We start from the raw sequence: 25,575 nt of genomic DNA on the forward strand, positions 1-25,575 counted from the left end.
ATTGTGGAGTGGCCCACCCCCAAGAACATCAAAGAAATTCAGAGGTTCCTAGGCTAAATTTCTATGGGAAGGGCCACTCCATTTTACAGTAACCTACCTCCCAAGCTTAAAAAACATTGAAGCAGATGCCCTCACCCATCGTCCCTACCCGGTGGACCAACCACTGGCCCCTGAGCCCATCCTCCCACCCTCCATCTTTATCGCCCCACCTGATGGGAAATGATGGTGGACATCCAATGAGTCAAAGCCACAGAACCCCCACCCCCATAATGCCCACCGTCCTAAGTACCCACCAGCCTGCGATCCCGGATCCTCCACTGGGTCCACACTGCTCAGAGCTCCAGACACATGAGGCGATTCAGCGCACCACCAGGTTCCCCAGAACACCTTCTGGTTGCCCTCATTAACAAAGAGATGTAAAAAACTACGCAGAGGCCTGCACAGTATGTGCCCAGACATGAACCACTCAGCAACTCCCTTATGGAATTTTGGAGCAACTCAAATTCCAAACTGACCCTGGTCCCACATCACAGTTGACTTCATAACCGCCCTCTCAAGCTCACAAGGATTGAATACCATTCTGGTTGCAGTGACTTGGTTCTCCAAATGCCTGCAAGCTGGTACCTCTACGGGGCCCCCCACATCCATGGAAACAGCCAACATGTTCCTGGACCACGTGTTTTGGAACTATGATATACTCAAAGATATTGTGTCTGATCGGGGGCCCCAGCTCACTTCACAGGTATGGCAAGCTTTCTGCGAGGGCCTAGGAGTCAACACGGGCCTCACATCAGGCTATCACCCCTAAGCCAATGGCCAGGCAGAGCGAGTCAATAAGGAGCTGGGCCCCTTCCCATGGACCCATTGCAATCAGGAACAGCATTGTTGGTGCGAATTCCTTGCCTGGGCTCAAGCTGTCATCTCCTGCTATAGTTATATTTATGTTTATTTCTATTTGCACTACCTCAACCGTTGCTGTTGTATTTTTGCACAATATTTTTTACATCATTTCATTTTATCTTATTTTATTTCACTTACATTCCATTACACGTTATTTTCTTTTTTTTTCGGCACTAAGTGTCTTTTTGTGTGTTTTTGTGTTGTCTTTTTTGTATTTATTATTTTTGCACTGTCTTGTTGTTGTTCTGTTTGCACCTAGCTGCACACTGTGCACTTTATGTGGCCAAGACAAACTTCTGTCCTAGCTCTGTGTTGTTTATTGTGTTTGATCTTTATGTTGTATGTTTATATAGCACCAGGTCCTGGAGAAACGTTGTTTCATTTCACTATGTACTGCATCAGCTATATGTGGTTGAAATGACAATAAAGCTTCTTGAATCTTGAATATGCCCAGAACTCTCTAACGAATACACCCAGAACTCTCTGGGTGGACCAAGTTTTGGAAGAATCTTCATAAACGTGTTGCACCTGTTTTTTCAGGGTGTAAACAATGCAGAACAGTATTACATGCCTGATCATTCTGGTCCTGTGTTTGCTTTTAATTTATTCAATTGCAACAGCGGTTACAGTGGTGGTAATGTACTCCAGCAGTTTTAGGTAAGACTTCTTCTGAAACAAACAAATGAATTGTGTACTTCTGCCAATCAGCTTGATTGTATAACATGATAAAAGAATAGTAATAATAAGAAAACATTATTTTGTAAAGTTAATCCTTTTGGAATAGACTTAAGACATAGATGACATTTAAACTGCCAATCACCTAAAATTTTACCTTTTAACTTCAAAGTTTTTAAGTTTAAATTTATCATAAAATTTTAGAATAAATGGAGCAGTTTGTAATATTTCTAAGTAATATTGCCCGTGCTTACTTTGTGTTCTGTAATTTGTTATTTTTACTTTGTATTTAAGTGAAATCTCAAGTTGTAGTTCCACAGTTAACATGTATGAATCCTCATATTTCTCACTGTTCATTTAGAACACAAATATTAATATTGCTGTTTATGACATGCTGTACCTATAGGCTGGCGTTCACATATGAGCAGTTTGGGGTTTTTTTTGCAGTTTTTTTGGACAAGCTATTTTTTCAATTATTACTTTTCTCATACTGTGGAATTTGTATGTAATTAGTATGCTCACCACACCCAACCTGTTCATGCAGTCAGTCAATATTTTCAGAAGGTTTTTCCATGTTCTCAGAATGTTGTTAAAACAACATGGAGTGTCAGAACATAGTCATTGTTTAGGACAGTAAAAACATAATTAATACTATCAATAAAATCAGCATATTTACATTTAACAGGAATGGACCGATATCATGTAGGTCTTAACTCCACATGAGGTACATTTAATAATATACCATGCAAACATGCAGAGAAGGGCCATCGAGTGCTGAAGTGCATAGTGTGTAGTGAGTAAAAATCGCTTAGCCTCACTACATCATGCATCAGTTTTGAACTGCTGCTGAAAGCAACATACAGGGGTTGGACAATGAAACTGAAACACTGGCCAATTTAGTGTTGGAGGTTTCATGGCTAAATTTGACCAGCCTGATGGCCAATCTTCATTGACTGCACATTCCACCAGTAAGAGCAGAGTGTGAAGGTTTAATTAGCAGAGTAATAGCACAGTTTTGCTTAAAATATTGCAATGCACACAACATTATGGGAGACATATCAGAGTTCAAAAGAGGAGAAATTGTTGGTGCACGTCTCGCTGGCGCATCTGTGACTAAGACAGCAAGTCTTTGTGATGTATCAAGAGCCACGGTATCCAGGGTAATGTCAGCATACCACCAAGAAGGACGAGCCACATCCAACAGGAGTAACTGTGGACGCAAGAGCAAGCTGTCTTAAAGGGATGTCCGGGTGCTAACCCGGATTGTATCCAAAAAACATAAAACCACAGCTGCCCAACTCACTGCAGAATTAAATGTGCACCTCAACTCTCCTGTTTCCACCAAAACTGTCCGTCGGGAGCTCCACAGGGTCAATGTACATGGCCAGGCTGCTATAGCCAAACCTTTGGTCACTCGTGCCAATGCCAAACGTCGGTTTCAATGGTGCTAGCAGCGAAAATCTTGGGCTGTGGACAATGTGAAACATGTATTGTTCTCTGATGAGTCCACCTTCGCTGTCTTTCCCACATCCGGGAGAGTTACGGTGTGGAGAAGCCCCAAAGAAGCGTACCACCCAGACTGTTGCATGCCCAGAGTGAAGCATGGGGGTGGATCAGTGATGGTTTGGGCTGCAATATCATGGCATTCCCTAGGCCCAATACTTGTGCTAGATGGGCGCATCACTGCCAAGGACTACCGAACCATTTTGGAGGACCATGTGCACCCAATGGTTCAAACATTGTATCCTGAAGGCGGTGCTGTGTATCTAAGCATTGGTGGTTCAGTGGTAGAATTCTCGCCTGCCACGCGGGAGGCCCGGGTTCAATTCCCGGCCAATGCAACAAATTTAGGGGCAGTGGTGGCTCAAGTGGTTAAGGCTCTGGGTTGTTGACTGGAAGATCAGGGGTTCAAGCCCCAGCCCTGCCAAGTTGCCACTGTTGGGCCCTTGAGCAAAGCCCTTAACCCTCTCTGCTCCAGGGGTGCCATATCATGGCTGACCCTGTGCTCTGACCCCAACCTCCAAGGATGGGATATGTGAAGAAAGAATTTCTGTGCTGTAATGTGACAAATAAAGGCTGTTTCATTTCATTCATTAATGCACCAATACACACAGCAAGACTGGTGACAGAGTGGTTTGATGAACATGAAAGTGAAGTTGAACATCTCCCATGGCCTGCACAGTCACCAGATCTAAATATTATTGAGCCACTTTGGGGTGTTTTGGAGGAGCGAGTCAGGAAACGTTTTCCTCCACCAGCATCACGTAGTGACCTGGCCACTATTCTGCAAGAAGAATGGCTCAAAATCCCTCTGGCCACTGTGCAGGACTTGTATCTGTCATTCCCAAGACGAATTGATGCGGTATTGGCCACAAAAGGAGGCCCTACACCATACTAATGAATTATTGTGGTCTAAAACCAGGTGTTTCAGTTTCATTGTCCAACCCCTGTAAGTACAAGAACTGTGCATCAGACAGTTTTTTAATTGGGTTTCATGGCCAAGCAGCTGCACAAAAGCGTAAGATCAGTATGTGGTGTTGGCTGGAGTGGTCTAAAGCACCACCATTGGACTCTGGAGAAGTGTTCTCTGGTGGAGTGATGAATCACACTTCACTAAGAGACAGTCTGATGGATGAATCTTGGAGAACACTACTCACTGGAACCTACAGTGCCATCAGGGAAGTTTGGTGGAGAAGGGATAATGGCCTGGGGCTGTTTTTCAGGGTTTGGGACCCAATATTCCTGTTGGACATATAATGTAGCATAAAAAAATCAGTTTCATGTTTGGTTATTTGTCCTGAGATAGCACATCTAGTTTCCTGAATCTGAATATGTCAGTCAAATGCATTTTACTGAACCCATACATGATCCAAATGTGAGATATTACTGGTCTTAACTTATGCCTCAATCTCAGGCAAACCAAAACAAATCCAGCAAGACAGAGGAAGAAGAACATCAACGTAAATGGCGAGTCTCGCTCTCAGAAGGATGAGAAACCACCAGTACCTTTCCAGAGTGAAAAGAAAAAGGAGAAGAGAATAGCTATTAGTAAGCTTCTCATCAACATCTCCATTGGGTTGTGCATTTTCAGCCTTGTCTGGTTCTTCTATGCCCTGTACATGCGCTCTGCCATGACCAAGAGAGCTGTGACACTACATCCTTCACCCCGGCTCTTAGATGCCAAAAGCACCTCTGCAGCTGTGTCTCCTGAGAGGTTCTGGGGCTCATATCGACCACACGTTTATTTTGGCATGAAAACAAGAAGTCCTAGGTCTGTCGTCACAGGTATCACTAAATATCCAGATCATTTTTTGACAGGATCTTAACAAATTTAAGTAGTCTTATGTAGCCTTTAAAAGAAGAAAAGTGACATATCTAGGCCAATTTGCATAATTACACTGCAGTCTTTTCATAATGAATGTACAGTAATACCTTGACTTACGAGCTAAACTTAACTGCTACTTTTTCATTTTTTTTCACTTCACTTAATCATCTTCTTCACTGACTTTTTCCTTTTTCGCCACACTTTCCTCGCTTTCCCTTGCAGGGCGTTTCAATAAAAACCTATCCAAGGAGGTTTGTTTCTTTCTCCCTTTCAAAATGTTTGGAAAATGAGTGAGGCAGGTGTCGTTACACAGTGCCAACACACGACCTGGAGAGATAACCACGTGAACTGACCGCTCACTGGGCTCCCTAGTGGCGGGTGGCGTAAGCTCCCTTGCTCGTAACTCAGATCTCGGCTCGTATCTTAAAGCAAAAAATCAACTCATATCTCGGAAAACTCGTAAGTTGAGTCACTCGTAAGTCAAGGTTTCACTGTATTTATGAGATTATGACTTTGTTGACACACCTTTGTTAAAATTATAATTACTAGTTACATACTTTCTGAAAGAGCAAAGGGTGGTGTCTCAAACAAATATGCATCTATGAAGTTAAATCCTGACATTACTTTCCATATTTTAATTTTTTTTATTTATTTTTTTTAGCACTGACCATGATAACTGCAGACTTTAGCTTTCTATCTGTGTGCATTTAGGATTTTGAGGAAATAAACAGCTTTGAGTCACTAAAACCCTAAGAGCTGTTTGTGACGTATCATTATCAAAGAATCAAAACACAGTATGCTACATCAAGTATTGGTATTGTAATGAATTTCTTAAAGTTAAATTTACTGAATGCCAGGCTAGTGTAAAACTGTGTACCTGCATATTGTCATATACCCTGAATTGTCCCTGTGTATATGGCTTCATAGGCTTGATGTGGATGAGTCAAATTTCACACAGTGACGTGAACCTGAGGCACACGTGTGAGCAGGGGGATGGATTGAGCTCCTACGGCTGGCTGATCCACGATGGGGTCAACTTTGGGATGCAGCAGATCCGAGACACTGATTTCACCCTGACAACAACCTTCGTAAAACGGATGGGAGGGGAACATGGTGGGGACTGGACCTGGAGAATCACAGGCAAACAGAACGTATGTAAAGAAAAAACTGAAGTACAGGGGACAAAAAGTGGCATCTTTTATATTACAAAGGAACGTTTTCATAACAGCCCTAACAATGTTATCATAAAACCCTGACCACTTTGGCATAAAGTTAGCCCATCATTGGCAAGGTTACACTTTTCATGACAGTGCTGGCCTAACACTGTGTTCTTCATAACAACTCTGATCACACTGACCCGAAGCTGGCTCTCATTGGTCAACATCTGTTAAATGTTGGCCAGGACTCATTTGTATTAAAACCCTGATGACACTGGATGAACTTTGGCAGGGCCAAACCATTCTTAGTAACCTGACAGTGTTGGCCTAACAGTAGCTCAATCTTGTCAATAGTACACTTTTCACAACAACCCCTGTCAGTATTGACCCAACCTTCCCCAATGTACAATTTTCTCTTGTGCTCACACCATCCTCATGGCTTGTTTCAGAACACTGCCTCTCAAGCTCCCATCATCTCGCTGATGTTCTACGTCGCTTCCGATACCCAGGGCTATCTGCAAGCTCACATAGAGGATAAGACCCGTCTGAGCCATGTTACAGGCACTTCAGAGGAACTTGGCGACTTCAAAATCACTTTCAACAAACCTACCAGCAGAGAGGCAGCTACAAATAAATATGCAAGGTATTTGAAATAATAAATCACATCTGGACAATGCTTTTGCAATTTTTTGAACAAAAAAACATTATTCTGAACAACTGTAGGTTCCAGCAAGAACAACACTAGTGCTGAAAAATTAAAAGCAGGTACATGTAAGCAATATGGGCCCCTAAATCTAAATCTCACCATCTGTAACCAATACAGTGCATTCAGGAGGGGAAAGGTTATACCAAAGGTCTAGGAAATGTAGATGATAGGATTCCGGATATTTGTTTGTGTTTAACAAAGTAAAACAAAATTCAGATCTTGTATTAATCTGCCATCTGCTGGGTATTCATAGTAATAAAATACAGTGTAGTGTAAACCAGAGGTTAGTGTCCTTCTCACATCTTTTTGAATAATATAAATAATATTTAAAAAAATGTAAAACATTAATAAAAGATTTCAAATAAAATAAAAAATCCTAGCAATTTACAATCATGTTTATTACTACATCACTAAATAAGAGCAAATCTTTAAATATTAGTATGAAGCATGATTTTCTTGAAGCATGAAGTTAAAGTATTCAATTATTTTTTTTCCTTATTAAACCTGACTGTATTAATTATTTATCGTAGATATTTGTTAAACACTTATGGAGTCAATTCAATGCCACATATATTCGCAAAAGAATTTATGTGTTGCAAAAGAAATGAAAGTTTTGCAAACAAAAAAATGAAATTTGCAAGAAAAAAATAAGTTTTGCAAAACCAAAAAAAGAGTTGCAAAATATAAATGTTTATTTAAATAAGAAAGGAATTAAACAAATGAAGAAAATGAACAAATAAATAAAAATCAGTGAAGACATATTTTGGGATACCAAGAGGTGTACCTTGTGGGGATGACCAAGTAGATTATTTTGGTACTAGTTTGGGGTCACAGGGTCACATGACCTAGAAGGTACTGAAGGAGTAGTGATTTTTTAAATTAAAAAATAAATGAATAATTACAAATTACTTCACATGATACATAATTAATACTTTCTATTAATTAAATTATCACTAATAAATTAACAAAAGCTGTATGCAATGACGCTTGGCATATGTATATTTAAAAAGAAATTAGAATAACTGGGGCATGTAGCCAGGTAAGGAACAAGTACCACGGTCCCTAAAACACCGCTTCCGAATGTCTGTCTAATGTCCGAATATCAAACTAACTTCACCGCGGTCGTAAATAAAATCTGTCGACATTGACAAAACAATACTCATTTTAATGTTAGAGATATAAAAGGAAAGGATAAATCCAAACATAGATATGTTAACTTCATCTGTTGCGATTTGAGTCTCCAGCTGATGACGTAGCTTCGAAGGAGGCCTGCCCGGGCCTGCTTACCACGCCCCAATACCTTGACTCCACCCCCACGTCAAAACAGTGCCAGAAAGTCAAATGCAAAGAAACGTGAAACGCAAAGCAAAAACGGAATTTTACTGAAACGCATAATAAAAGCAGTGCTGCAAATAAATTTAAGTCATTTATATTTTGCAACTCTTTCTTTTTGTTTTGCAAAACTTCTCACAAATTTCATTTTTTTTTTTGTTTGCAAAACTTTTTTTTTTGCAAAACGTTTCTTTTTTGCAAAACTTTATTTTCTTTTGCAACACATAATTTGTTTTTGCGAGTATGTGTGGCATTGAATTTACTCCATAAACACTCACTAATTTCCAAATTGTACCATCTTTAAATTCTCACCATGTTGAAGATTTTTTCAGTTGCTCTGGCACAGTCACTGAAACAGACTTAAAATTCAGAGTCACACAGACAACAGAGGCCAGTGGATAGCAGGTGATCATCATCAATTCATCATTTTATTTTTAACAACATATGAAACGTCTCTTCTCCACAGCTATAATTACTTGCAGACACTAAGTCCTGGTCTGGACCAATTAACAGACATAGTGAAGAACAGCCTGAGTCACAGATTTGTTTTTAATCCATCCACTGCCGAGAAGAGGTCTTACATTGCTGTGGATACCTACACACCTCCTCCACAAAAAGATAACCCCATCCAGAGTGACTTTGTGGTGCACCAGGTTACTGTCCAAGTCCCCTTCCAGATTGAGGTTTTATTTGAGTCCGGAAGTTTCCATGACCGGCCCAACCAGCTGAAGGGCTCAGTGCTGACTGAGGAGCTTACGAGTCTGAAATTGTCCTACAGGGAGAAGTTTGAGGAGACATTTGGACTTCAGGCTAAAGGGTTTACTCCAGCTCAAGTGAGATTTGGCAAAGCTGCTTTAAGTAACATGCTTGGTGGTATGGGCTACTTCTTTGGACAATCCGTGGTGCAATCGAATTATCATGATTATCCCATTCTTTACCCTGAGGCTGCCTTGTTCACCGCAGTGCCCTCCCGCTCCTTCTTCCCAAGGGGTTTCCTGTGGGATGAAGGCTTTCACCAGCTTCTCATCAGTAAGTGGGACCCTCAGTTGACACGTGAGGCTGTTGCTCACTGGCTGGATTTGATGAACGTGGAAGGCTGGATCCCACGTGAGCAGATCCTTGGTGATGAGGCACTCAGCAAGGTCCCTTCAGAGTTTGTGGTGCAACACACTGAAAATGCAAACCCACCAACATTCTTTCTTGTCCTGGAGAAGATTAGGGAACAGCTTGATAAACCTACAAATGCACCACAATTGCAAGATACTCTACCTTTCCTACGAAGATTGTACACCCGACTGCAGACATGGTTCGACTGGTATAAAACCACTCAAGCTGGACCCTTGCCCAATTCTTACCGTTGGCGTGGGAGGGACAAGGACACCAACCGCTTCCTCAATCCTAAGACCTTGACTTCCGGGCTGGATGACTACCCTCGTGCATCACACCCTTCCGAAGATGAAAGGCATGTGGATTTATACTGTTGGATGGTGCTTGCATCGCGGATCTTGTCAAGCATGGCACAGCTGCTTGGGGAACCCCATCAGGAGTATGAGCACACCTACCAGACCCTCAGCAACAACAGCCTTCTGAGTAAGTTGCACTGGTCTGAACAGCTTCATGCCTTCTGTGACTATGGTAACCACACCCAGGCAGTGTCATTGCAACAAGAAAAGGTTTTTGTGCCACCCGGGCCGATGAGGCAGCAGTTACCAGTAAAACGCCTGGTGCGGTCAGTGCGCAAAGCCCCTAAGCTTCAATATGTGAATGCACTTGGCTATGTTAGTCTGTTTCCATTCTTACTTCAGGTCCTGACACCCGACTCTCAAAAATTAGAGTACATTCTGAAAGACATTCGGGATCCTGCTCGCTTGTGGACACCCTATGGCTTGCGCTCACTTTCACGTTCAGATCCAATGTATATGAAACGCAACACAGAGCATGATGCCCCCTACTGGCGTGGGGCTATATGGATCAACATCAACTACCTGGCAGTAAGAGCACTGCACCATTACAGCAGGAAACAGGGACCATACCAAGAGAAGGCTGCTGATCTCTATCAAGAGCTCAGGACTAATGTCATCAATAACATTTACAAACAGTACCAGGAAACTGGATATATCTGGGAACAGTACAGTGACAGCACAGGTCGGGGAAAGGGTAGTCACCCCTTCACAGGCTGGTCAGCTCTGATTGTTCTCATCATGGCTGAAGAGTACTGACTCCCCTGCAGGTTCTGTACTTTTAATGTCAATGGGTGCTGTTTTGTGCTAATGATGAAATGTTTCACTGCTTATTAGAAAATGAAATTGTATGGTGGATAACAAAATCTCTACTTAACTGAAAAATGGGGTATTGTTTTTTTTGATGTATTGTTTTTATAATGTATTGAGGTCCTTTTATAAATCACACAGTGGAATATCAGATAAATATTTCTCTTTTAAATGTGATTATGTAATAAATTTATGTTGAAGGTGTTAAATTGCATGAGGATTTTGTGTTTATTTAGATATGATAAGAGAATGTAATATAAAAGAACCACAGGCATTTTCTTCTGACATTCAGGTGTGTTCAATAGTATAAACGATATCTCTCTGCATGTTCCTTTTTATGTTTGAACTGAGTTCCTCTAAGTTCTGATCCAGTAAATATATTCTTAGAATTAGAGTGTGATCATAACAAAATATTGTGTACATAAGTCAAGGTTCATTTGTATGTACTTCAAGATCTTTCCTACCAGCAACATGGTACAGGTACTTGTTATTTCCATTGCCAAGGAATATTGTGTATAAGTAGTTCATGTAGTACCAATTTATCCATGGTAATCTGCGATTGAGTGTAAATTAGTGCAATTTATAGTTCCAATTAAGTCAAATTCTATTTTTTAAAGTTCATAAGAATCCAAGGGGTGGTAAATACTTAGTGGTGAGAATTTTTGCTAACACAGACTAAGATTGGTTGTAGATACAAGTACCACCTCTCAAGGAGGGGTTTGATATCCTTGCCAGAGACTTGCTGCTTGCACTAAGTTCATTAATAGAACTGATAAATGGCTATTAATATCACCCTAATAAGAATACCACAAATAGTGATGAATATTAATATCTGTGCATTATGCAACTGACATGTCAGCATCTTTTGCCATCTGCTAACAGTTACTGGCTTTAATCCAGCATCAGATGCTTCAAATCAGCCCTTTGATTAAGAAGCAGCAGTTCTATGCCCTTTCCCTGTCTGTGCTTTCCATGGTCTCTGAACACGGCCTCTGGCCTTTCTGCCTGCACCGTCCATGCTCTTCGGTCATGCCCCCATCATCTCCACCAATTCCTCTAGCATCTACGATCACATCCTGGAACTCTAAGTATGACTGGAACCAACACTCACCTGATTGAGTTATAGGATCTGATTGGTTCAGGTACAATAATTCTAACCATCACCACTGGACAGGAAGTGTGGTTGCTTACTGCACTTTAGTGTTTATAAATTGCTTAAACATGAACGACAAAGAAAGAATACAAGGAAATATTTAGAAGATGGTTGTTTTGTTTCAGATGCCAGCAGTAGAGGGTCAGTGCTCATCACTTCCCCAGCATTTCTCTCAGTAACAGGAAGCCAGTGCAGGAAGTCTAACCATGAGAGCACCAATGCGATGACCTGGGACCAAAAAGTGAAATACAAGTTGCAACATGATATGACTGATTTCCTGCCAAAGGTTTAACACTACTGCTATTCCTGCCTTGCTGACTGCTTATTCTGTGCTTCTATTCTCTGCCTGTTTCCTGTTTACGATTGTGGATTAGGGTTTGGATTGGTTTGCCTCACTGACTGCCTTTTCTGTACTTTGATTCTCTGTCTGTTTCCTATTTGTGATTGTGGATTACATTTTGGATTTGTTTGCCCTGTGTTTTTCTTATTAAAGTCTGCATATGGATTCCAACCAGCCCAATGCATCATTACAGAATACTTTGCCTTTGGGACGTTCGCCAGCTCCAAGCTATGCTCACTCAACAGGGGGAAATGCAAGCGTCCTTCTACAAGCAACTAATGGCCCTGCCAGCCGCAAACATACATATCCTCCAAGCTCCATTCGCGCTTTCTACTGGTACACCAGAAGCTCCCAAAATGGCGCTACCTGAGAAATTTAATGGCGCTGCTGATCAGTGCCGTGGCTTCTTCCGCCAGTGCGATGTGTTTTCGCACATCAGCCTGACACGTAAAGAGACAATGCCTGCAAGTGTGCTTTCCTGAGACAGAGCCTGAGATTGCAACTATGCTTTTAATGCAGTCAGGCTGGACATCGCTGAGCCACCTGCCCAAAGAAACTGGAGCTGCAAAGATGAACCTTAGTTCCTGCTCCTACAGTCTGTTGTTGCCCATACAGCTGCATGGTCCTCCAGAGTGGATTGTTTCACACTGAGGAGCTGCTTCTGTTCATCATTTCCTCCCAAGCCAATCAAGTTATTCTGGGCTTCCCATGGCTCCAAGCCCACGACCCCACATCTCTTGACAGTGCAAAGAAATCACTCACTGATCCACCAGCTGCCTTCAACACTGTTTCAATGTACAGTAACATCTGCCTCCCATGCCACACCACTGAACTGAACTGAACTGAACTGTGCTGAACACGGACACACACATAGATACATAACACACACACACCAAAAAAGAATTGAACTGTGCTGGACATAGAAAGACACACACACTAAATTGTCCTGTTTGTACGCACATGTCACTTTACATTTGTATATATTTATATTAATCCTATTTACATGTGTCACTTTAATATCTGCAATCACTGTATACACTGTTCTTTCATTGACTAACATTGTCTTGTTCATTGCACAAAGTCGGCCTATATGTTGTTTGTCTGCACTGTCTTGTCTTATCTTGTCGTCTTCCTGTGCACTTCTGTTGTATGTCTAGTTCTTAAAGACTGCACCTTAAGTATAGTTTAATTTTTTACTTTAATTTTTATTTTTAAATTATAGTTTAGTTTTATCTCTATGTTATAGCTCTATGTTTGTCTGCGTCACTGTACTTTGTCTGTGTTCTGTGTAGCACCTCTGGTCTAGGAGGAACGTTGTTTCACTTCACTGTGTACTGCATCTGCTATATATGGTTGAAGTGACAATAAAAGCTTCTTTGACTTTGACCACCACCATGGAGAGCCCTTCTGCCGCTGCCCCCGGAATCATCCCCAAGGAGGTGTTCAATAAGCAGCAAGCCACACAGCTACCCCTACATCCCTCCTGAGATAAAGCTATAGATCTCCTCCCCAATGCATCACCTCCTCGGTTCTTGGTCTATCCAATTGCGGCACCAGAAACCAAGGCCATGGAAGTGTATATCACGGAAGCTCTTCATCTGCCCATCCGCGTCACCAGTGGCGAAGCGGTTTACATTGACGAAATCTTGCTTGATTTACTCAAGCATCTTCTCCCTCCATGTCATCCATATTCAGTACTAGCTCGCCTGTTACAGTACCAACTGGTGATTAAAGCAGAAAGGTGTGAATTCCACAAGGACTGGGTTATGTCATCAGCAGGTATGACATAGAGATGGACCAAACAAAAGTACAAGCCATTGTGGAGTGGCCCACCCCCAAGAACATCAAAGAAATTCAGAGGTTCCTAGGCTAAATTTCCATAGGACTGGCCACTCCATTTTACAGTAACCTACCTCCCAAGCTTAAAAAACATTGAAGCAGATGCTCTCACCCATCGTCCCTACCCGGTGGACCCGTCCTAAGTACCCACCAGCCTACGATCCTGGATCCTCCACTGGGTCCACACTGCTCAGAGCTCCAGACACATGAGGCGATTCAGCGCACCACCAGTTTCGCCCAGAACACCTTCTGGTTGCCCTCGTTAACAAAGAGATGTAAAAAACTACGCAGAGGTCTGCACAGTATGTGCCCAGACATGAACCACTCAGCAACTCCCTTATGGAATTTTGGAGCAACTTAAACGGGCCTCACATCAGGCTATCACCCCAAGCCAATGGCCAGGCAGAGCGAGTCAATCAGGAGCTGGGCCCCTTCCCATGGACCCATTGCAATCAGGAACAGCATTGTTGGTGCGAATTCCTCGCCTGGGCTCAACCTGTCATCTGCTGCTATAGTTATATTTATGTTTATTTAGTGTGATTGCGTAAGCAATCGCACTCTTGTTATCATCACTATTTATTATTATTATTATTATTATTACTGTGATTGCATAAGCAATCGCACTCTTGTTATCGTCACTATTTATTATTATTATTCCGTTTCCTGGGTGCGCTACTAGTCCTAAACGGTAATAACTAAAACCAGTTCTGTATTGTAGTTTATTTTATATTAATTTTAAATGCATTTTTTACAGACTTCACTTCCTGGTTTCCACATGGACATTTAAGGAGAGCGCGCACAGTTCGGTTTTTCTCGGAGATGTTCAGGAGATGCCATAAACAAGCATGTAAAACATTACTAGTCCTAAACGGTAATAGCTAGAAACATGGTTCCAACGCTAAAATGTTGCCCATGTTATGCTTAAGTGTGCTATTACTTTTCATGCTGATAAGTATTGTAGTTTATTTCATATTAATTTGTAAATGCATTTTTACGGACTTCACTTCCTGGTTTCCATACAGTTCGGTCTTTCTTGGAGATTTTCGGTAGGTGCCATAAACAAGCATCTGTAGATGCCGTAAACAAGCATGTAAAACATTACTGCATTGATCTCAGTAGTATTATAAGCTGCAGCTTAGCTTATTTGGTAGAGCGCCCGATAATACAACAATGGCTAGAAACATGCTTACAACGCTAAAATGCTGCTTAGGTGTGCTATTACTTTTCATGCTGATAAGTATTATAGTTTTTTATCTGGATTTGTAAATGTATTTTAAACGGACTTCAGACCGCTGCTGTGTGTGTGTGTGTGTGTGAGACGTCAGCTAGAGTGAGTGAAGAGGTTTGTTTTTTTAGGTCGTATCATCTTTAACTGACATTCAAGCAGAGCACACACGCTGATTCGTTTAGACTTCATATTTTAACTGTAACTTTATTTTGTGTTTATTATTCGATAATTTTTTGCAATAGTTTAAGCATGTATAGTTTTTATATATGTAATGGAGGCTAGGTACTGTGCAGCGAGTTGTATAAAGCATGTTTCAACTTGCTTATACGTCACCTTGCTTTTACTATCTTTACTCCACTGATCTCAGTAGTATTATAAGCTGCACTTTAGCCTATTTGTTAGCGCGCCCGTGCTTAAGTGTGCTATTACTTTGCTTTAAGATACGAGCCGAGATCTGAGTTAAGAGAGAGCGAGCTTACGCCACCCGCCACTAGGTCGCCCAGCGAGCGGTCAGTTCACGTGGTTATCTCTCCAAGTCTTGCATTGGCGCTGTGTAACGATGCTTACCTCACTTATTTTCCGTGCTTAAGTGTGCTATTACTTTTCATGCTGATAAGTATTGTAATTTATTTTATATTAATTTTTAAATGCATTTTTTACAGACTTCACTTCCTGCACACACTAGAAACATGGTTCCAACGTTAAAATGTTGCTCATGTTGTGCTTAAGTGTGCTATTATGTTTCATGCTGATAAGTACAGTGAAACCTTGACTTACGAATAACTTAACTTATGAGTTTTCCGTGATACGAGCTGTTGCTCGGTCGATTTTTTGCTTTAAGATACGAGCCGAGATCTGAGTTAAGAGTGAGCGAGCTTACGCCACCCGCCACTAGGTCGCCCAGCGAGCGGTCAGTTCACGTGGTTATCTCTCCAAGTCTTGCATTGGCACTGTGTAACGATGCTTATCTCACTTATTTTCCAAACATTTTGAAAGGGAGGAAGAAACAAACCTCCCTGGACAGGTTTTTTATTGAAACACCCTGCAAGTGAAAGCGAGGAAAGTGTGGCGAAAAAGGCAAAAGTCAGTGAAGAAGATGATTAAGTGAAGTGAAAAAAAAAAATAAATAAATAAAAAAGTAGCAGTTAAGTTTAGCGAAAAGTGTAGCATAGTGTGCAAGTTAAATTTAGCAATTAATTGTAGCATTATGTGTGTAGCGAGTAAGTTAAGTTAAGCGATAGAGCACGAAATGAAAAACTCCGCCACCCTCCTCCGCCTATCTCCTCCCACCTCCGCCAGCATCTTCATCTGATCTTCAACGTAAATACACTTAATAAAACCAGTTTATTTCTTTACATTCTCTTTTATTATGTGTTATTATTGTTTTATACATTATTTGTTATTTATAAAATACATTTTTCTTATTTAAAAAACACGTAACAAAAAAAAATTGGTGTGGTTTTTGGGGGGCTGGAACGGATTAATAGCATTTCAATTCATTTTAATGGAGAAATTTTATTTGATATACGAGCCAATTGAGTTACGAGCTCGGTCACAGAACCAATTAAACTCGTAAGTCAAGGTATTACTGTATTATAGTTTATTTTAAATGGATTTTTAAATACATTACGGACTTCAGACCGCTACTCTGTGTGTGTGTGTGTGTGTGTGTGTGCGACGTCAGCTAGAGTGAGGGCAGAAGTTGGACACATCATCTTTAAACTGTTCCCAGCCCACACTTGTGCGTTTAGACTTCATATTTTAACTGTGACTTTGGTTTGTATATATTATTTGAGAATGTCTTGCAATAGTTTAAGCATATTTAGCGTGTATATCGTATATTGTGTATTTGTATTCTGAAATTTGTTGTAAACCACACGTGTCAGGTTGTCCTATGAGGCCGAGTGGACCCAAATACAGAGAGAGGCAGCAGATGAGTTTTAAAAAGTCTTTAATGAAAAAAATACAGAACTGAAACTGAAATAAAAAACAAAACAGCACTAAAGAAAAAGCTAGAGTCCAAAAAACAAAAGGCAAAATACGAAAAAATAAAACACGGAAATTACCTCAAAAAAGACTCCACAAAAATATAATCCCCCATAAAAAACTCAACAAAAGAACAAAAGATCCAAAACTGGGAAAAACTATAATCCAGACAGAAGTAATCCAAAGAGGAGAGATGAGAGTGTGAGTCGAGGGAAAAGCATGGTCAAAAACAGGGGACAATAGTCCAGATAGAGGTAATCCAAGGGGTGAGATGAGAGTGAGAGGGAAAAAGCGTGGTCAAAAAACAGGAGAAATCGGACACAAGAAGCATGATAATCCAGCAAGGATTTGAAAAAGTAAGGCTATATAAATAGCTGGAAATGAGTGGGGATAATTAAGAACAGGTGAGTAGCACCAGATCAAAACTCTGGACAGGAACGTGCACAACGTTATCCAAAATGTGAGATATTACTGGTCTTAACTGAGCATTTTGCATCAATCTCAGGCAGACCAAGACACATCCAGGAAACCAGAGGAAGAAAAACATCAAGGTAAATGGCCAACCAGTTCCTTTCCAGAGGGAAAATAAAAAGAAGAACAACTGTTAGAGTGCTCCTCAGCATCTTCATCGGGTTGTGCATTTTCAGCCTTATCTGGTTCTTCAACTCTGTGTTCATGCGCTCTGACTTGGCCAAGAGTGCTGTGACACTTCATCCTTCACCTCGGGTCTTAGATGCCGAAAGCACTTCTGCAGCTGTGTCTCCTGAGAGATTCTGGGGCTCATATCGGCCACACGTTTATCTAGGCATGAAAACAAGAAGTCCAAGATCTGTGGTCACAGGTATCACTGAATATCCAGCTCATTTCTTGAAAAGATCTTAACACACACTTACAATTTAACAACTCCATTTTTAATTTAAATAGTTTATTCCTTTACTACATGAAAATTAACATGTCTGGGCCAATTTGCATAATTTCAATGTGTTCATTTTATAATTGATGCATTTAAGAAAATTACAATTACTAGTTACACACTTTCTGAAAAAACAAAGGATAATGTCTCATTATAAACAAATGTTTTAGAGAGAAAAAGGGTTTACAGGTACATTGTCTGGATTTTAAAATTATGCATCTATGAAGTTAAATACTGACATTACTTTTCATTTTTTTTATGTTTTTATAGCACTGAACACATAATAACCGCAGACTTTCATATTATCACAGAATCAAAAACACAATATGCTACATCAAGTAAATGATCAGGTGGTGTACTGTATTTGTATGCGAATACACACATAATATTAAGGTCTTTCTTAAAGTTAAAGTCACTGAATGCCAGGCTAGTGTAAAACTGTGTAGATGCATATCGTTATCTATCGTGAATTGTGTATATGGCTCCATAGGCTTGATGTGGATGAGCCAAAACTCACACAGTGACGTGAACCTGAGGCACACGTGTGAGCAGGGTGATGGATTGAGCTCCTACAGCTGGCTGATCCACGATGGGGTCAACTTTGGGATGCAGCAGATCCGAGACACTGATTTCACCCTGATAACGACCTTCGTGAAACGGATGGGAACATGGTGGGGACTGGACCTGGAGAATCACAGGAAAACAGAACGAGAACGTATGTAAAGATGGTGGAAGCCTTTATATTTAGTAAATTTAGTAAAAAAAAATAAAATTATTATATTATAAATTATATTATAAATATAATTATATCATATTTATAATTATTATATTTAGCAAACTGCTGACTAACACAACATTAGGCCAATATTGACAAGGGAATACTTTTCATAAAACCCTGAAGACACTGGCCCAAATCTGGCAAGGCTAAACCATTCCTACCAACCTGACAATGTTGGACTAACAGTGCCTCAAAGGTGCACTTTTCACAACAACCCCTGTCATCATTCACCCGACTCTTGCACTCACACCATCCTCATGGCTTGTTCCAGAGCACTGCCCCTCAAGCTCCCATCATCTCACTGATGTTCTACGTTGCTACTGGTTCTCTGCAAACTCACATAGAGGATAAGACCCGTCTGAGCCATGTTACAGGCACTTCAGAGGAACTGAGTGACTTCAAAATCACTTTCAACAAACCTACCAGTGAAGACACAGCTACAGATAAATATGCAAGGTATTTCAAATAATAAATCACATCTGGACAAAGCATTTGGAAATTTTGTACAGAAAAACATTATTCTGAACAACTGTAGGTTCCAGCAAGAACAACACCATAATGTGTATATATGATTGAGGATATTTGTCTGAGTTTCACAAAGAAAAACAAAAATCAGCTTTTACCTGTTGGGGATCCATAGTAATAAAATACAATAAAGTGTAAGTCATAGGTTAGTGTCCTTTCGAATAGTAAAAATAATATTAAAAAAACATTACTTTAAGATTCCAAATAAAATAAATATCTTTTATTTTCCAATCATTTTTATTACTGCATCACTAAATAAAAACAAACCTTTAAATATTATTATAAATGATGCTTTTCTTTTTTAAATTAAAGTATTAAATTGTGTTTTATATATTTTTTTCTTTAAACCTGACTTGTACCATCTTTAACCCTTGTGCACTGTTCAAAGACACTACCACTTTGTTATGTTTGGGATGAAAACAAATTAAATATAAATAAACAAATAAATAAATAAATAAAACTGCTGTAAAAATTAAAAATATATCAGATCATTTTTAAAACTTTTTTTTGGCTAAAATCTGTTAATTTACCTCAGTTCTGATAAAAACTATATATTGTTCCAGGATTCCAGGATTTTAACTCTCTAAATGCCAATTTCAAAAGTAATGTCACTGATTTGGTAAAAAGAAACACACAAAATGACTTATTTTCAATATAAAAAGTAATTGTGGATATTTTTTTACCTTTTATCACAGTTTTGTATATGTCAAAGACATATATAAAGACATTGACTTTAATGCATTGTTAGTTTTTGTACGGCATCAGATTTAAATTTTTTCTCACTCATTTCACTCAGTTCGTGGATGTTTTTGCCCCATTAACTGCCATTATACCAACATTTTTTGACTGCACAGCAATTACACTATATGTATTCTTGATTAGCTTCCCCTGTTGGGAAGATGAGGTAAAATTTGTGTTCCCTTTTGAGGGAACTTGACCCTGCATCATGACTGGCGCTATAGGAAAACTTTGTCGAGGAAGTGTGTCTGAAGCTCTGTGTGCACACACACACACCAGTTTGGATAGGACACGTGACGGAGGACTACACGCTAGCATGTCCATATAAGGGCATCTACGTCACATGTATTCAGCTTTTTTGTCTTCAAGAAGGGTTCCATTGTATGAGTGTCGAGTGTCTGTCCGAGGCAGGTATGGCGAAAAATTTTAAGATGTGTGTGCATCCGTGTCCGTGATTCCTTACGGAGGATGACACACATGCACTTTGCATGGTTTGCTTGGGTGAGGAGCATGCCCGGTCGGCTCTCGAGGGATCCAGCTGCATTGCGGGAGATTTTCTCCTCACAAACTCTTAGATCATAGGGTTCACAGATGGAGTTAGCAGAAGTGGAACAGCAGACGGGTTTTTTCCCTTTCTCTTGTCCTCTCCCCTAAATCCGATGTCCGTGTTTCGGCTTCGGGAGCTTGCGCTGTGATTTCTCCCAACCCGGAAATGGATATTTCTCTGTCCACGTCGGGTTCTGAGGAATTCGACGCGGGTGATGAAGGGAATTCCTCCGTCGATTTAGATTGGCCAGAGCAAGAAGCTGGCATCATCCTTTCTAAGCTAGATGACCGCTTCCTGACTACAGGCCGTGTGCCCCCCCACCCCTCCCTCGTAGCCCTCGTAGGGAAGGCCTACACAGCAGCAGGCTACGCCGATGTGTCCCTGCACCATGGCGTTTTTGCAGGCCTACCAGGCTGACCTGTTAAGGAAGCTTGACTGCAGCGAAGGTCTGAGCCCAGATGCAGTCATTGAGCAGACGGCGCCATAGGCCATTCAATGGCTGCGCTGGTTGCCATGGAGAGGCATCTGTGGCTCAACCTTACAGGGATTAAAGACAAGGACAAGTCCTTTCTCTTAGATGCCCCAATTTCACCTCAGGGCCTGTTCGGTGACTGGCACAAGGAGGTGAAGTGTTAATCGGTGGCGTTTAAAGAGTTTATCCCTTGCTGCAGCAAGAAGCCTGCTGACAGGGCAGAGAAGAAGGCTAGTGTGGCATAGGCCCGTCAGGCGAGACCTGGTCTGAGGTCAGTCATCTTTTTTAACTGTTGACAACCAAGTGGCCTTTAGTTTCTGGCTTTTATATGCCATTATATGAAGTATATCAGCATATTACAGTTAACTTGCTGCCTAATATATCCCACCCACTAACAGGTACCATGATGAGGAGATCATCAACGTTATTACCTCTCAGGGCTCATAATGTTATGCTTGATTAGTGTATTTATGCACCTTTTGATGGAGAGAAGTACAGGCTAAACAAAAACAAGGCATTAGGACATCGCGAAGGTCCAGAACGTGGAATCTGCATTCAACCGTTTTTTTTTACAGAAGAGATGATTCACCTCATTGTCAGCATGACCAACTTCCTTGGGCACCACACAGCGAGAAACTGGACTGCGGTGGACTCCACAGCTCCACTGCTACTGATTTTGGCTAGAGTCCACACACTGCCTGTGGGATTATCACAGTGGTTATGCTATTTACATAAAGACATGGATGAGTGAGTTTGGTGTGGAGGAATTTCACTGAATCCTGACCTCAACCTGACAGAACATCTTTGGGATGAATTACAGTCGAGACTGTGAGCCAACACCTCGTCCAGCATCAGTGCCTGACCTCACAAAATGTGCTTCTAGAGGAATGGTCAAAAATTCCCATAAACACACTCCTATACCTTGTGGAAAGCCTTCCCAGAAGAGTTGAAGCTGTTATAGCTGCAAAGGCAGGGACAACTCCATACTACATTCATGTGCATGTAAACGCAGATGTCCCAGTTTTGGAATTGCGAGTCTCCACTCTAATTCATCCCAAAGGTTTTCTATTGGTTTGAGGCAGACCAGTCCTCCACACCAAACTTGCTTATCCATGTCTTTATGGACCTTGCTTTGTACACTGGTGTACAGTCCAGAACCAGAAGGGGTCATCCCCAAACTGTTCCCACAATGTTGGGAGCATGAAATTGTACAAAATGTCTTTGTATGCTAAAGCATTAAGAGTTCCTTTCACTAGAACTAAGGGGCAAGGCCAACCCCTGTGAAACAATATCTGAATTCAATGATTTGGAGGGGTGTCCAAAAACTTTTGCCAATATAGTGTATAACGTAAAGGCTGTGCAGTCAATAAAATGTCATTAGAATGGCAATCAATGGGGCAAAAACATTCACGAACAGTAAATGAGTAAGAAAAAAATTTAAACACAAAAACTAACAATGCATTAAAGTCAATGTTGTTACTAATTTTTGACATATCCAAGACTGAGGTAAAAGGTAAAGAAAAACCCACACTTTTTATATTAAAAATAAGTGATTGTGTTTTTTTTTTTTTTTTTCTTCAGAAAATCAGTGACATCACTTATGAACCTGGCATTTAAAGAGTTAAAATCCTGGATATTTTTTTAAACATTTAGTAGTTTTGATTAGAACTGAGGTTGATTAACAGATTTCTATTAAAAATATTTAAATCATATTTTCAAAATTTGTGTCAAATCAAGGTTTGTCACGAAAAATCATTCCATTTGCTAAAATATGGTGAAAGTTATGGCCAAATTAATAGTGAAAAATTACCCTTGATGGATGTAAATGTCCCCAACAGTACGTGAGATTGCAGATTGCGTTGCAGATTTTCTCTATTGCTCTGACACAGTCAATGAAACAGACTTAAAATTCAGAGTATTAATTGTATGACTACAATGTCAAACAGAACAGACACCAGAGGCCAGTGGATAGCAGGGGATAATCATCAATTCATCATTTCAGTTTTAACAATATGATATGTCTCTTCTGCGCAGCTATAATTACTTGCAGACACAAAGCCTTGGTCTGAACCAATTAACAGACATAGTGAAGAACAGCCTGAGTTACAGATTTGTTTTCAGTCCATCCACTGATCAAAGAAGGCCTTACATCGCTGTTGCTACCTACACACCTCCTCCACAAAATGATAATCGCAACCAGAGTGACTTTGTGGTGCACCAGGTTACTGTCCAAGTCCCATTCCAGATTGAGGTTTTATTTGAGTCGGGAAGTTTCCATGACCGGCCCAACCAGCTGAGGGTCTCGGTGCTGACTGAGGAGCTTACGAGGCTGGAATTGTCCTACAGGGAGAAGTTTGAAGAGGCATTCAGTCGGGTTTACTCCAGATCAGGTGAGGTTTGGCAAAGCTGCTTTAAGCAACATGCTTGGCAGTATGGGCTACTTCTTTGGACAATCTGTGGTGCAGTCAAATTATGATGAGCACCCCATTCTTTACCCTGAGGCTGCCTTGTTCACTGCAGTGCCCTCCCGCTCCTTCTTCCCAAGGGGTTTCCTGTGGGATGAAGGCTTCCACCAGCTTCTCATCAGTAAGTGGGACCCTCAGGTGACACGTGAGGTTGTTGCTCACTGGCTGGATTTGATGAATGTGGAAGGCTGGATCCCACGTGAGCAGACCCTCGGTGATGAGGCACTCAGCAAGGTCCCTTCAGAGTTTGTGGTGCAGCACACTGAAAATGCAAACCCACCAACATTCTTTCTTGTCCTGGAGGAGATTTTGGAACAGCTTGATGTGCCACAATTGCAGGATACTCTACCTTTCATGCAAAGATTGTACCCCCGACTGCAGACATGGTTCAAGTGGTATAACACCACTCAAGCTGGACTCTTGTCCAACTCCTACCATTGGCGTGGGAGGGACAAGGACACCAACCGCTTCCTCAACCCTAAGACCTTGACTTCTGGGCTGGATGACTACCCTCGGGCATCACACCCTTCTGAAGATGAAAGGCATGTGGATTTGTACTGTTTGATGGTGCTTGCATCCCGGGGCATGGCAAGCATGGCGCGCCTGCTTGGGGAACCCCATCAGGAGTATGAGAACACCTACGAGACCCTCAGCAACAACAGCCTTCTAAATGAGTTGCACTGGTCCGAGCAGCTTCATGCCTTCTGTGACTATGGTAACCACACTCAGGCAGTGTCATTAGAGCTGGTGCGGTCAGTGCACCAAGCCCCTGAGCTTCAATATGTGAATGCACTTGGCTATGTTAGTCTGTTTTCATTCTTGCTTCATGTTCTGACACCAGACTCTCAAAAATTAGAATACATTCGGGATCCTGCTCGCTTATGGACACCCTATGGCTTGCGCTCACTTTCACGTTCAGATCCAATTTATATGAAACGCAACACAGAGCATGATGCCCCCTACTGGCGTGGTGCTATATGGATCAACATCAACTACCTGGAAGTAAGAGCACTGCACCATTACAGCAGGAAAGAGGGACCATTCCAGGAGAAGGCTGCTGATCTCTATCAAGAGCTCAGGACTAATGTCATCAATAACATTTACAAACAGTACCAGGAAACTGGATATATCTGGGAACAGTACAGTGACAGCACCGGTCAAGGACAGGGTAGTCACCCCTTCACAGGCTGGTCAGCTCTGATTGTTCTCATCATGGCTGAAGAGTACTGACCCCCTGCAGGTTCTGTACTTTTAATGTCAAAGTGTGTTATTATTTTTCTCAGCAACTGTTCTGTGCTAATGATGGCATGTTTCATTGCTTGTTAGAAAAAGAAAGCATATGTTGAAGAACAAAATCTATGCTTATCTGAAAATGAGGATTATTTCTATAATGATGTATTGAGGTCCTTTTAAATCACACTTTATACGAAATAGAATATATGAGAAATATTTCTCTTTTAAATGTGATTATGTAATAAATTTATGCTCAGGTGTTAAATTGCACGAGGATTTTGTGATTATTTAGATATGATAAGAGAATGTATATGTAATAAAAAGGAACCACAGGCATTTTCTTCTGACTTTCAGGTGTGTTCAATAGAATAAAATGATACCTCCCTGGATGTTCCTTTTTATATATGAACTGAATTCTGCATTAAAGAACAAAACACATTTCTTCACCAGCAAAAAAAAATATTCCTAGAATTACAGTGTGACTATAACAATATATTGTCAACATAAGTCAAGGTCCATTTGTATGTGCTTCAAGATCTTTCCTACCAGCAACATGGTACAGGTACTTGTTATTTCCATTGCCAATGAATATTGTCACACCCAAGTAGTACCATCTTTTCCATTGTATTATGTGATTTATGGTATATAGTTCCAATTAAGTCAATTTAATTTCTAGTTTTAAAGTGTTTAAATATCCAAGGGGTGATAAATACTTAGTGGTGAGAAATTTTGCTAACACAGCCACAGATTGGTGATAAGCACAAGTAACAGCTCTCGGGAAGAGGTCTGATGTCCTTGCCAGACGTGCTGTTTGCACTAGGTTCAGAACTGAAACCTGGCTATTAGTATCACCCTAATAACAATACCACACATAGTCACACATCACCAGAAGAAGAAAGTAGACACAATTTTTAATTGCTGTCATTAATTGTTTTTTATATTTCTATTGCAGCAGGCTGACCAACCAGGAAAATCATGGTGCTCCAGATTGCC

The 25,575-nt window shown here is 40.9% G+C and overlaps 1 non-coding gene and 1 pseudogene across 1 annotated transcript; both read left to right on the forward strand.

The window, feature by feature from the left end:
• Nucleotides 1–1,419: 1,419 nt before the first annotated feature.
• LOC131349111 (mannosyl-oligosaccharide glucosidase-like) lies at nt 1,420–25,541 on the forward strand (annotated as a pseudogene).
• On the forward strand, nt 3,346–3,416 carry trnag-gcc (transfer RNA glycine (anticodon GCC)). The gene has a single exon. It is a non-coding gene; the product is annotated as a tRNA-Gly (tRNA).
• Nucleotides 25,542–25,575: the final 34 nt, after the last annotated feature.

Source organism: Hemibagrus wyckioides, linkage group LG29 (assembly GCF_019097595.1).
Source record: "Hemibagrus wyckioides isolate EC202008001 linkage group LG29, SWU_Hwy_1.0, whole genome shotgun sequence".
Lineage (NCBI taxonomy): Eukaryota > Metazoa > Chordata > Actinopteri > Siluriformes > Bagridae > Hemibagrus > Hemibagrus wyckioides.